The sequence below is a fragment of the Theropithecus gelada genome, unplaced genomic scaffold, assembly GCF_003255815.1.
Source record: "Theropithecus gelada isolate Dixy unplaced genomic scaffold, Tgel_1.0 HiC_scaffold_16089, whole genome shotgun sequence".
NCBI lineage: Eukaryota > Metazoa > Chordata > Mammalia > Primates > Cercopithecidae > Theropithecus > Theropithecus gelada.
In genome coordinates, this window is record NW_020257867.1 from 1172 (window position 1) to 15332 (window position 14161).

General features: G+C 42.1%; 1 pseudogene; it reads right to left on the reverse strand.

The window, feature by feature from the left end:
- Positions 1-509: 509 nt before the first annotated feature.
- On the reverse strand, positions 510-1372 carry LOC112617361 (annotated as a pseudogene).
- Between the last annotated feature and the right edge of the window lie 12789 nt (positions 1373-14161).

Consider the following 14161-nt stretch of genomic DNA (forward strand, 5'->3'; position numbering starts at 1 on the left):
GACACAATTCTGCCTGCATATTTAAGGGAAAGCAGGCACTTTGCGGCAAATTTGTGAGTTGACTGGAAGGCTGAGGGGGAAAAGTCCCCTCTATAGTAAATTCTGGTTGGCACCTTATATGTTTTTATCATGTCTGATAATTCTGGACAGTGTTTGGAAAATATAATTAAAAGAAAAATTTTCTCCATCCGCAGAGAAACACCACAATAACAGAACAGTAAGAATTGTGTTTTATTTTTTTATGCTAAGTTCAAATGTATTTTTTTGATAACACAAAAAAGTAATCCTTGAAAAATCAGAATACATAACAGAAAAGAGCACAATAGCTTAAGTATTAAACATCTGTATGAAATAACTGTTGCAAAGATTGACAAAAATGCACTTAGAACATGCGGTTATTTAAAAACAAACAAACAAAACACCACACGATTCTGTAGAACCAATGTTATGTCACCACCAGGAGAGCACCAAGCAAGGCACTACTGGAAAGACAACATACTTGGAAAGTCTCTATAAATAAAGTAAACGCTAATCTGGTCGAAAAATCGGTGTCTTTGGTAAAAATTCTGTGAGGATGACATATTCCATCATGTTATTCGTTTCACATTTCCTTTTGCTCAGTCTCCAATGCAGGCACAGCTTGTGGTATAACCTATTGTTTTCCATTCTAATAACTTCTCAATCGATCTTCGTGTCCTTTTCCTGAGGCAAATAACTGGCCACATACTACAACCTAACGTGCAGCAGCAACAAAGGCAGCCACAAAGTAGCCAACGTACATTAACGGGAAGGTTCTTCTTAAGACAACTGTTAACTCTGTTGATGCTGGCTTTAAATTCTTCAGGAGCTACTTTTCCAGTTAACGAAGAAGGGAATTCTGATTCAAATTTGTTGCTCAGTCCAAATACCGTGATGTGACCGGAGCCGCGGACGACCACCGGGTCCGGCGAGTACTTGCGCAGCTGCTTCTCCAGGGCCCACTCCTCGTCCTCCTCTTCCTCATAGATTTCGTGGAAATCCGCCATCCTGAGCCTCCGAGCGCCCCTGCCCAAAGGGGCCTGACTCCCGGGGTTGGAGCCGGGGTACCGGCGGGCGAGGCAGCGGAGGCTGAGGGGAGTCGCCGCTGCCACCGGTTCCGAGGCCGCGGAGTTCGCTGTCGGCTGTCTCGGCTCTGGCTACAGAGGAGATGGGGTCGGGACCGTAGCCACCACTCTCATCAGCAATAACAACAACACAATATCAACATCCGCCCAGAGGCCGACATCTCCACAAGCACAGAGGCCGCTGCCTGGGCAGCAGCAGTAGCAACTCAGGCAACCACAGCAACAGTCTGAGCCACCCGCAGCGGGAGCAGCCACGGTATCGCGAGACTTCCCGGGCCTACGGGTGGGCGGGAGCGTGCGCAGGCGCGTGGGCGCGCGGACTCAAGAATTGTGTTTTATTACCCAATTAATTGAGAATGCGTCATGCATCACAGTCTATCTGCTTAACAGATTGCAAAGAAAGAAAGATGGTCACCATAATTAGTCCACGAGTGGAAGAATATACGGCACCATGTCATACATAGTTCATCCTGAATTCACCTGGTAACTGGAGAGGCTATTCATGCATGCTAATTGGTTATATTCAGTGATAAAATAAACTTTTCACATCTTCACAATGTAAGGTAGTTTTGCAACTTGAAGCCAGGTGCCTGCCGAAAGCAGGCTCACTCTGCTACACAAATGGTTGATTAGGGTGCTGTCTTTTTGGCTATTTACATTTTAAAGCAATGGCTCTCTACTCCCTGAACCCTGGGTTATGGCAATCCTGCTTGCCCTCTCCTCCTGATGGCTAGTGCCCTTTCTTGAACCCTACCATCTGCTACTAAGGTACAGCCCACAGCACAGGGCTCACAGCTGGAAACTCACATCTTACATGAACCCCAGTTGCCACAGCAGCACTTGAGTGCCACATCAGAGAATTAAGGCTGAGCAGCAGGAGGAGAGCCTGCAGACCTCCTGGTTAGAACTGCACCTTCACGATAATGGAAATGAAAGCAGTGTTTCAGCCTCAGTTTCTGTTTATAATGGTGACATGAAAAAAATACTGCTGGATTTCCAGCATGAGTCACATAGAGATAGGTCTAAGAGTTCTCCCTGTGACAGTCCAGCTCATTCACAGGCACCATGGGATACTAATAGGACCCCTGAAACAGCCACTCAAAGCACTGGAGAGAAAAGCAGCTCTCAGTCTGAGAAAGATTATATTGAGAAAAGAAAGCTAAAGGCGTCTTCAGAACACTTCTATTAGATATGAACTTGATCCAATCAGCCAGAAAATATTCTCCTTAAAGGAATTTCTCTCTAAAACCCCAAAGCACCGCCGGGCATGGTGGCTTATGCCTGTAATCCCAGCACTTTGGGAGGCTGAGGCAGGCAGATCACTTGTGGCCAGGAGTTCAAGACCAATCTGGCTAACATGGTGAAACCCCATCTCTACTAAAAATCCAAAATCAGCTGGACTTGGTGGCTTGTGCCTGTGATCCCAGCCACTCAGGAGGCTGAGGCAGGAGAATCACCTGAGCTTGGGAGGCAGAGGTTGCAGTGAGCCAAGATCACGCCACTGCACTCCAGCATGGGTGACAGAGCGAGACTCTGTCTGAAAATAAATAAATAAATAAATAAAATAAATAAAAAGAGATATTTTTCAGAGACCCTTGACTATCAGTAAAATTTTTTAAAACAGTTAAAACAAACTCATTACGGAGGAAAAACACAAGAAGAAGTAAAGTTTTGCAAGTACTAAACGCATGGAATTCCAGGAGGCAGAGTGAACATAGCTCTTGACCTGAGACGTGTTTAGCTGAAAAAAAAAGGCATATTTTTTTCCGTATCTCCTGCTTCTCTGGGATTTCTTTTCAGTTGAGATTCTCTGGACAAATTACACCTGTATCTTGAGAATATGCCTTTAAAGGTGTCAGTACCACCTGTTTACCTGCTACCTCCACACCCACAGGCAGAAGTACCAAGACCCACTGAAAAAGTCCACCCACTTCTGTCCTTCATAACATGAAAAAATCAGGAACAATTAATTGCTCCATGATGATAGAAATATATGTTTCTCCTTTCCTGTCTTCGGTGCCCTTCCCTGTCACAGATACCAACAATCTCTGCTACAGTAATAAAAATATGGGCCACACTGCCCAGTCCACACCAAACCCAAAGAGAAAAGGCCCTATGATCACCCTGTAGAAAACAGCTGAAACTGAACTCTCATGAGTGTATCTTCAACCCCTCATACTTGATTCTGGTCTCACCTTAGAGTCACATGAGGCACTTAATTAAAACAACATGGATGCGTCCAACAATAAAAAGAACCCATGGAAAGGGCATGAGCAAAGATATTTCTGTGAATTGGCAATGTAATTTGAGTATCCACACCTAAGTAATCCACATTACTCACAATGGCAAAAACTATAGTAACTTTTGCACCAAATGAATAGAACCCTGGGTTTATAACCACTTAGCTAAGCATTGCCTCTCAAGCTTTAATGAGCTTATAAACCACTTGGTAATTTTAGTCCCTCTCTATGTAATGTGATTCTGCAGGTTTTCAAAGGGTCCATGAATGTGTGTTTTAAATAAGTCCCCTGTCAATGCTGATGATGCTCCCCATAGGCTCATTACTAGCATTAGTTAGAGAAGCAGGCACAGCACAGAGTCCCTTACACTTGGCATTCTTGTCACAACACAAATACTTCTGGCACAAATGAAGACAACCAATCTCGATCCTAAAGTATCAAATTCTTTGCTGGCTCTTTAAAGTTTACAGAGGCAACAAAAGGTAGCAGTGCCTGAATAAGCCTGCATTTGGAAAACAACATGTACACATGGACTAATGCAATGTTTACCAAGCAGGTACTACGTGCTAAAGAGTATGTTGCAGAGCACTGCGCTAGAAATAACACATTGTGTGATTTAATCCTCATAATACACTGGGAGTTGGTACTAAGTGTTTAATAATTCCCAGCATTAGGTGAAGGGCCCAGCATATGTATTTCACCTTCTGTTTCTGTTCTTGTTTTTTTTTTTTTTTTTAATGTATAAAATAAAAGTTAAATGTAGACAGATGATCGGAATACAGAAAAGTTGAATGCAGTTTAGAAAAATTTGTATTGTGTTTATATTTACTTTTTTGTGACTTGTGGAGCAACTACTGAATCTGCAGGAATAGAAAACAAGTTGCTAAATGGAATGTCTCTGTAAGCACTGATTTAATAGAAAATTTAAAAATGAAGACCTTAAAATATTACTTTATTTTTCCCATTTATCTCCTTTGGGGTGCAGAAAATTGTGAGCACCAGTTTTAGAAAGGCAGCAGGAGTCACCAGCCAAAACTCTCATCTCTTCTGTGAGGCAAGACTCCAGAGTGGGGCCAGATCTAAATAAGACCCCCAAATAGAGTGAATCTGAACAGAACTGGGGCAGGGAGTGGACCTTATGTAGAATTCTGTTCTCTGTGCCACTGGGATATTTACAGTTCTGTTTTCCTAAGCTTCCCTAAGAGAAACTTATATCTCAGAGTTTGTATAATTTTTTTTAGCCACTGCCCTAATAAGCAATTTAAATAAATGTTTTAAGGCTTTCTAGGGTAATTATTAGAATATAAATGTATATTATTAGCAGGAAATAGAAATGCATGCAATAATAACAACCCTTCTGTTCATAAATATCCCCTTAGTTGATGATATAAGAAGTCACTACAATATGAAGAAAGTGGCCCAAATAAAGCCCAAGGTTTTTTGCACACATCTGTTCATTGTATCAACCACATGATGCCTAATTCAACCCTTTATTCAGGTGCTAGCCTAGACTAAAAGTTCCTGGACGGTAGGAACCATGACTGCTTCATCTGTTTTTCTAATTGTCATATAAAATAAAAGCAATTAGTTTATACGTTTGAGTCTTCAGGCATCCTGGTTGTTTGTCACCTAAGTACCAGAAAACTGGAGAAAGTCTCATCTGGGTACCCACCAAAGTCATCTCCTGTGTAAGGGGAGGAGCAAATACAAGATGACTCAATTTTTTACACTGAGACAGAAGCAGAATTGATCACTTTTGTTACTCTGGCACAATTCTGCTCTGGACATCCTCAAATGCCTCAAAGATGCCCAGCTGATAGAGTTCCCAGTGACCCTGGGCTGATGGCCCAGTGATAAGCCAGGCAGGAGAGAATCAAGCTAATTCTTTTTTTTTTTTTTTCCTTTGAGACGGAGTCTCACTCTGTCTCCCAGGCTAGAGTGCAGTGACACAATCTCAACTCACTGCAACCTCTGACTCCCAGGTTCAAGCGATTCTCCTGCCACAGCTTCCTGAGTAGCTGGGATTACAGACACCCGCCACAGTGCCCGGTTAACTTTTGTATTTTAATTAGAGACAGGGTTTCACCATGTTGGCCAGGCTGGTCTCGAACTCCTAAGGTGATCCGACCACCTTGGTCTCCCAAAGTGCTGGGATTATAGCCATGAGCCACTGTGCCCGGCCATTGCCAAACTTTAAAAAGAAAAAAGAAGTGTCCAAGACCATTTAAGTCCTTCCCCAAACTAGCACACTGTCAGTTCACAGGTTTCTACTGCCCTGATTAAATAAGGTCAGCCGGATTTAGGCTTTGTAAAACAGATTCTGTATCTCAATGGAAACAGCTATAAAAGCACCTGGCAATGGGTGTGGATATAGGAGGGATGAAAAATTGCTACAATTTTTGCAATGAATATTATTCTGCCTTTTTTGCATATGTGGTTTATACAACTCTTTTACACCAAGAAACTTTTCCAAAGATCGACAGCTACCAAGTGGCTGGGCTGAAACTCAAGATAAACTGAATTTGTTGATTTATGCTGCTCCATAGATCAAACTATTGGCTTCTGCAGACCCATGAAATGCTGGAGAATGATACTTTTACAACAGAAGCCAGATTTTGTGTGTGTGGTGTGTGTGTGTGTGTGCCCATGTAGTACTGTTTATTATTGGGAATAATCCTGTCAAGAAATTGCAGAAGCACAGGGTGTCTCACACCTATAATCCTAGCACTTTGGGAGGCTGAGTTGAAAGAATCACTTGAGTTCAGGAGTTCAAGCACAGCCTGGGCAACATAGTAAGAACCTGTGTCTATGAAAACAGTTTTCAGGCGGGGCGCGGTGGCTCACGCCTGTAATCCCAGCACTTTGGGAGGCCGAGGCAGGCGGATCACGAGGTCAGGAGATCAAGACCATTTTGGCTAACACGGTGAAACCCCGTCTACTAAAAACACAAAAAATTAGCCAGGCATGGTGGTGGGCGCCTGTAGTCCCAGCTACTAGGGGGCTGAGGCAGGAGAATGGCATGAACCCAGAAGGCGGAGCTTGCAGTGAGCCAAGATAGCGCCACTGCACTCCCACCTGGGCAACAGAGGAAGACTCGATCTTAAAAAAAAAAAAAAAAAAAAAGAAGAAGAAGAAAAAGACAATTTTCAAAAATTAGCCAGGTATGATGTTGCATGCCTGTAGTCCCAGCTACTCAGGTGGGTGAAGCAGGAGAATTGCTTGAGCCAAGAAGATTCAGGCTGCAATGAGCAATATAATTGGTTACACCACCTCACTCCAGCCAAGATAAAAGAGTGAGACACTATCTCAAAGAAAAATGGCAGGAGCATTTTGAACAGACATAGAATAATCTGAAAAGCTGGGGGATGAGCTTAGAAAGTCAAAACCCAAGAACATTATTTATTTTTATCAATTTGAAAACTTGTAAAAGAAAAAAAAATTAGAGAAATTAAACAGGATTAAATTGCGCAAAAAAATATTTGCAAATAAGATAGCCTGTGGATCCAGATTAGGCTCAGAGATACTCCAGCATAGCCACATGGTGGAAAAAGCAAAGTGACATACAGAAAATGGAAGAAAGGTACAGAAACAGTTGGATTGATTACAGCTTAGAATTTGCCTTATTTGAATATAACTTAAACATTTGACATCCTTATATTTGCCAGAACACTGCAGCTGGTACAAGAACAGGTACAGCCTATTTATATATCAAGTTAGGTTTCAGTTTAGTACGTTAAAAAAAAAAATCTATTAAAAAAATTAAACGTGAAAGCAGGCAGCATTAGAATATAATTAACAATTTATCACTTTTGGTCTTCTCAATTTTGAGAGATACATCAAAACTTTAAATATTGAGGCCTGGCACGGTGGCTCATGCCTGTAATCCCAGCACTTGGGAGGCTGAAGCAGACAAATCACCTGAGGTCGGAGTTCGAGACCAGCCTGACCAACATGGAGAAACCCCTTGTCTACTAAAAATACAAATTAGCTGGGCATGGTGGCGCATTCCTGTAATCTCAGCTACTCGGGAGGCTGAGGCAGGAGAATTGCTTGAACCCGGGAGGCAGAGGTTGCCGTGAGTCGGGATCGCACCGTTGCACTCCAGCCTGGGCAACAAGAGCAAAACTCTGTCTCAAAAAAAAAAAAGAAAAGAAAAAACGCTTTAGATATTAATATCACTCTGTCACCATCAAAAATGTACTTACTGGCTGGGCGTGGTGGCTCATGTGTGTAATCCCAGCACTTTGGGAGGCCAAGGCAGGAAGATCACCTGAGGTCAGAGTTCAAGACCAGGCTGGCCCATATGGTGAAACCCCATCTCTACAAAAATACAAAAATTAACCGAGCATGATGGCAGGTGCCTGTAATCCCAGCTACTTGGGAGGCTGAGGCGGGAGAATCGCTTGAACCCGGGAGGCGGAGGTTATAATGAGCCAAGATCGCGCCACTGTACTCCAACCTGGGCCACAAAGCAAGACTGTCTCAAAAAATAAAAATAAAAATTTACTTATTTAGTGTCAAATCCTACTGTAAAAAAGCAGAACCGTGGGGTTTTTTAAGTGGAAACATGGATTCAGGTTATTTTATTTTATTTATATTTATATTTTTTGAGATAAAGTTTTGCTCTGTCACCCAGGCTGGAGTGCAATGATGTGATCTCGGCTCACTGCAACCTCCGCCTCCCAGCTTTAAGCAATTCTCCTGCCTGGGCCTCCCAAGTAGCTGTAATTAGAAGTGCCTGCCACCACCCCCGGCTAACTTTTGTATTTTTGGTAGAGACAGAGTTCACCATGTTGGCCAGACTAATCTCGAACTCTTGACCTCAGGTGATCCTCCCGCTCAGCCTCCCAAAGTACTGGGATTACAGGCATGAGCCAGCAAGCCCAGCCAATTATTTATTTTTTAAAAGGTTAGAGGGGCTTCCTTGTGTTGAAATCTACTGTTTCCAGAAGAAATATATAAATCTGGTCTGTTTTAGGATCTACCTATTTCTTAAATTTTCAGTTTGATTATGTCACATTTAGCACAAGTGACTCATTTTGGTTCAGTTTGGCTTGCTCTGTTTGGAACTAGTGCACAAGCTCAGTTTAGAATGATGGACTCCAATAACTTTTTGCTTTGAGACAGAGTCTTGCTCTGTCACCAGGCTGGAGTGCAGTGACGTGATCTCGGCTCATTGAAACCTCCACCTCCTGGATTCAAGCCATTCTGCTACCTCAGCCTCCCGAGTAGCTGGGATTACAGGCACGTGCCACCACACCCAGCTAATTTTTGCATTTTTGGTAGAGATAGAGTTTCACTCCGTTGGCCAGGATGGTCTTGATATCCTGACCTTGTGATCTGCCCGCCTCAGCCCACAAAGTACTGGGATTACAGGTGTGAGCCACCACGCCCAGTCAACTTTGTTTTTAAAACTCTCCCTTTTTGGTAAAGTTCTTACGTAGGTCAGAGTGTGACCAAAACTCAGGGCCTTAGTGCCACTCTCAATTTCCATTATTTAGGGTTTTTGTCCTTATAATGTTATTCACAGGTTATGGTATCTTCATAGTCATATATGTCTTTGAGTTTCTGTCATTCCAGTTAAAGAGAGACCACTTGACATTCTAGAGATGACTGCATGTGAACCTTTATAACTTTTGAGAGAATACGGTGCAGTAGGGAGACTACTATTTTGATTATCAGGAGGATAATACCAAGAGTTGAAACCGGCTGGGCATGGTGACTCATGTCTGTAATCCTAGCGTTTTGGGAGGCCGAGGCGAGCAGATTACCTGAGGTCAGGAGTTGAAGATCACCTTGGCCAACATGGTGAAACCCTGTCTCTACTAAAAATACTAAAAATTAGCCAGGTGCAGTGGTGCGCACCTGTAATCCCAGCCACTCAGGAGGCTGAGGCAGGATAATCGCTTGAACCCAGGAGGTGGAGGTTGCCGTGAGTTGAGATCATACCACTGCACTCCAGCCTGGGCTACAGAGCGTTCAGAAAAATAATAATAATAATAATAATTGAAACCATGATTCTTAGTCAAGGTCCCCATGAACAACCAACTAAAACTCAATTGATTAAATAATTAGCTAGATAAATGATCTCATTTCAACCAAGCAGCCTGTTCATTACTCCCCTACAATTGCATCTTTGTAATACCCAATGTATTCTACCATATGCAACTACAAGTATTAGCAACTACACAGGTAGTTCTCTGTTTATCGAGTAAGTAATCAAAAGAAATTATCTTATTAAGCACAACTTTAGTAACAACATTTAATGCCTGTTGTGTAACCGTAGCCTTTATATTAGAATCTGCTATAGAGCCCTATTTTGGGGGATACATTTCTGACCATTGCTTCATTTATGCTAAGCCTTGGAAAAAATGATCTAACAAATGATGCCCATTCAGAAGAGTAATGGCCTGCTGGCAATGCTCTTTAACCCATTCTGAAGAAGTTATTTTTAACTTATGAAGTAAGTTTAAAGCAGTGGATCAACATTCTGTTTCTGATATTATGAGGCAACAAATGTTTCATTAAAACTTCTCACCCACATTAGCCCTTCATCTTTTACCTATCAAGGCAAAAGTTTTGTTATACATAATGTTAGCAAAATTCTCTACCAATGGGCCAGGCACTGTGGGTCACGCCTGTAATCCCAGCACTTTGGGAGGCCAAGGTGGGCAGATCACAAGGTCAGGAGTTCGAGACCAGCCTGGTCAATATGGTGAAACCCTGTTTTTACTAAAAATACAAAAATTAACCCGGCATGGTAGCAGGCGCCTGTAGTCCCAGCTACTCTGGAGGCTGAGGCGAGAGAATCGGTTGAATCTGGGAGGCAGAGGTTGCAGTGAACCGAGATCCCACCACTGTACTCCAGCCTGGATGGCAAAACAAGACTCTGTCTCAAAAAAAAAAAAAAAAAAAAAAAACTCTACCTATGAGTATATGCCATGAGTGCATACAAGAGATTCCTTTTTTATTTCTGTTGTTTGTAGAGCCATTAGAAAACTGTGAACAAATTCTGCCATGATAGCAGAGATGTCTTAATTTTTTCTTTCTTTTTTTTTTTCTTTTGAGACAGAGTCTCACTCCGTAGCCCAGGCTGGAGTGCAGTGGTACAATCTCAGCTCACTGCAACCTCTGCCACCCAGGTCCCAATGCAAGCAATTCTCCTGCCTCAGCCTCCCGAGTAGCTGGGATTACAGGCACATGCCACAATGCCCAGCTAATTTTTATATTTTTTATTTTATTTTTATTTTTTTTGAGATGGAGTCTTGCTCTGTTGTGCAGGCTGGAGTGGAGTGGTGCGATCTTGGCTCACTACAACCTCCACCTCCTGGGTTCAAGAGATTCTCCTGCCTCAGCCTCCCGAGTAGCTGGGATTACAGGCGTACACCACTACACCCGACTAATTGCTAATTTTTGTATTTTCAGTAGAGACGGGGTTTCACCATGTTGGCCAGGCTGGTCTTGAACTCCTGACCTCATAATCCACCCACCTCGGCCTCCCAAAGTGCTGGTAGTACAGGGTGAGCCACCGTGCCCGGCCTTGATTTTTGATCTTATAAAGAAAGCTGTCTAGATCAAGATTACTATCTTCTTTTGAGGAGAAACGTTCCTGCTTAGCTTTACTTAAGATCTCCTGTGGGTTTACAATTGAAAGAGTCTGGAGATGCCCTTCTAAGCTGTGAGACTATGAACCTGATGTTCAAGGCCTTGAAGTCTTGCTTCAGGGTAGATGGCAGGCAGACTCAGTCTCTGGATTCTAGATTATAAAGGGTTCTACTATCCTTAGTCAATAGACTATTCAAGACTTTTTTTACTTGGTGAAAATATGCTATATTAGACCTCTGGCCAGGCGCAGTGGCTCATGCCTGTAATCCCAGCACTTTGGGAGGCCGAGGGGGGGTGGACCACCTGAGGTCAGGAGCTTGAGGCCAGCCTGGCCAATGTGATGAAACCCCATCTCTCCTAAAAATACAAAAAAAATTAGCTGGGCGTTGTGGTAGGCATCTGTAATCCCAGCTACTTGGGAGGTTGAGGCAGGAGAATTGGTTGAAACCAGGAGGCCAAAGTTGCAGGGAGCCGAGATCATGGCATTGCACTCCAGCCTGGGCAACAAGAGTGAAACTCTGTCTCAAAAAAAAGGAATATTAGACTTTCATGGAAAACCCAAATGCCCATCAATGATAGACTGGATTAAAAAAATACGGTACATATACATCATGGAATACTACACAGCCATGAAAAAGAATGAGATCATGTCCTTTGTAGGGACATAGATGAAGCTGGAAGTTCTTATCCTCAGCAAACTAATACAGGAAGAGAAAACCAAACATGTCATGTTCTCATTCATAAGTGGAAGTTTAGCAATGAGAACACATGGACACAGGAAGGGGAACAACACACACCAAGGCCTGTTGGAGGCTGGGGAGCAAGGGTACAAAACTTAGAAGATGGGTCAATAGGTGCAGCAGACCACCATGGCACACATATACCTATGCAACAAACCTGCACATTCTACACATGTATCCCAGAACTTAAAGTACAATTTAAAAAAATAAATAAACATTGGACTTCAGTAGCAGACAATATATGAACTTCTATTAGGTGCATAGGCCTTCCAGTGAGTATATTATATGGGCCAACTGGGTTTCTTTTTGTTGTTTTTTTTTTGTTTGTTTGTTTGTTTTGAGATGCAGTCTCGCTCTGTCACTCAGGCTGGAATGCAGCAGCATGATCTCAGCTCACTGCAACCTCCACCTCCCACATTCAAGTGATTCTTCTGCCTCAGCCTCCCGAATAGCTGGGACTACAGGTGCATACCACCACGCCCATCTAAGTTCTGTATTTTCAATATAGACGGGGGTTTCGCCATGTTGGCCAGGCTGGCCTTGAACTCCTGACCTCGTGATCCATGCACCTCGGCCTCCCAGAGTGCTGGGATTGTGGCGTGAGCAACCACACCCGCCAGGCCAACATATTTTTTCCTCTCTCAGTGGATCTGATTGTCATCAATCTGCAATTACAAAAGGAATCCAGTCAATTTAGTTAGCTTTACACAATACTATTGTATCTGTAATTCCTTATTTAACAGTTTTACAACTTTTCTAGTGAAATAAGTATCTTTATCATTGGAGGCTTTTTCAGAAATTTTCCATGAGAAAAATATATTTCCTTATATCCTTTTAGCTACTGTTATAACATCAGCTTTCTTGCATAAGAAAGCTTTTATATTACCAGAAAATATGCATTAAAATGATAATTGAATAAAATTCTTGTATCCATGATTAAATGGCCCATCAGGTAGCAGAAATGTACATGAAGTTTTGATTGTCTTCTCAGGATTAAATGTTTGATGAGAAAACATTGGTCTTAACCTATTTTAGTAATTTATTATAAAATAATCACCACACACACTTAATTTATATTCAATTTAGATTATTTTATCTCTTCTGTGATGAGTAATGGAATGTAGAGCTGTTAATAATGGAAGCTTTAAGAACTCAGGAATGAACAAGTGGCTGTTGGCTGTCTAGGTTCTTAATGAGTCCACACTTAACATTAAATTTATGTGCTTTTAAATACCAGGTTTGTTTCTCCAATTTAGGAGCATAGCACTGAAAACTGAGGGATTATCATAGGTAGTTTGACTCAGACCACAGAGTTTACTGAAATGGTATATCTAAAAAATTTTAGTATGGCTGTTTTAGCATAATATCTTTTTTTTTTGAGACGGAGTCTTGCTCTGTTGCCCAGGCTGGAGTGCAGTGGTGCAATCTTGGCTCACTGCAAGCTCTGCCTCCCAGGTTCACGCCATTCTCCTGCCTCAGCCTCCTGTGTAGCTGGGACTACAGGCGCCCGCCACCACACCCGGCTAATTTTTTGTATTTTTAGTAGAGACGGGGTTTCACCATGTTAGCCAGGATAGTCTCGATCTCCTGACCTCGTGATCCTCCCGTCTCGGCCTCCCAAAGTGCTGGGATTACAGGCGTAGCGTAATATCTTAAAATACTCTGTCACATTAGATTACACAGAATATTTTCCTAATATTCAAATAATTTTGATTTGCCTAGGTTAGCAGTTTTATAAGAGTTAGTCTCTTCATTAGAATTCCCACAATCCTTATGCAGAATAAACAATATGATCCTAAAATGGCCAGAAACCTGTACTCAATTTGTCTGGGCCCTTTCCAACTTTTCATGAACCTCCTTAGAGACATAATACTCTAGAATTTTGCAAGCTTTTGAGATTTTTAGAAACTACATCAGAATTAAACCATTAACTGTGGAAATAAAATGGTTATAAAGAAAGAAATAAAAATTGATTATATCTGTGGCCTACAATAATTTATCAAAATTACCATAATTATGACTACTAGAATATACTCAGATATATAAAATTTTTGAAATTTCATATTATTTTGATATAAATATTAATCACATATTTATTAAAATATAAGTTGAAGGTCAAATACCATTTTTATTTAATTCTTGTTTTTTTTTTGTTTTGTTTTGTTTTGTTTTTTTAAAGGAACTCTAGCTCTGTCACCCAGGCTGGAGTGCAGTGGAACAATCTCAGCTCACTGCAACCTGCAGCTACTGAGTTCAAGCGATTCTCCTGCCTCAGCCTCCCGAGTAGCTGAGATTACAGGAATGGGCCACCATGCCCAACTAATTTTGGTATTTTTAGTAGAGACAGGGTTTCACCATTTTCACCAGGCTGGTCTTGAACTCCTGACCTCCAGTGATCCACCTGCCTCAGCCTCCCAAAGTGCTAGGATTACAGGCGTGAGTCACCACACCTGATCCAAAAATTGTTTTTAAT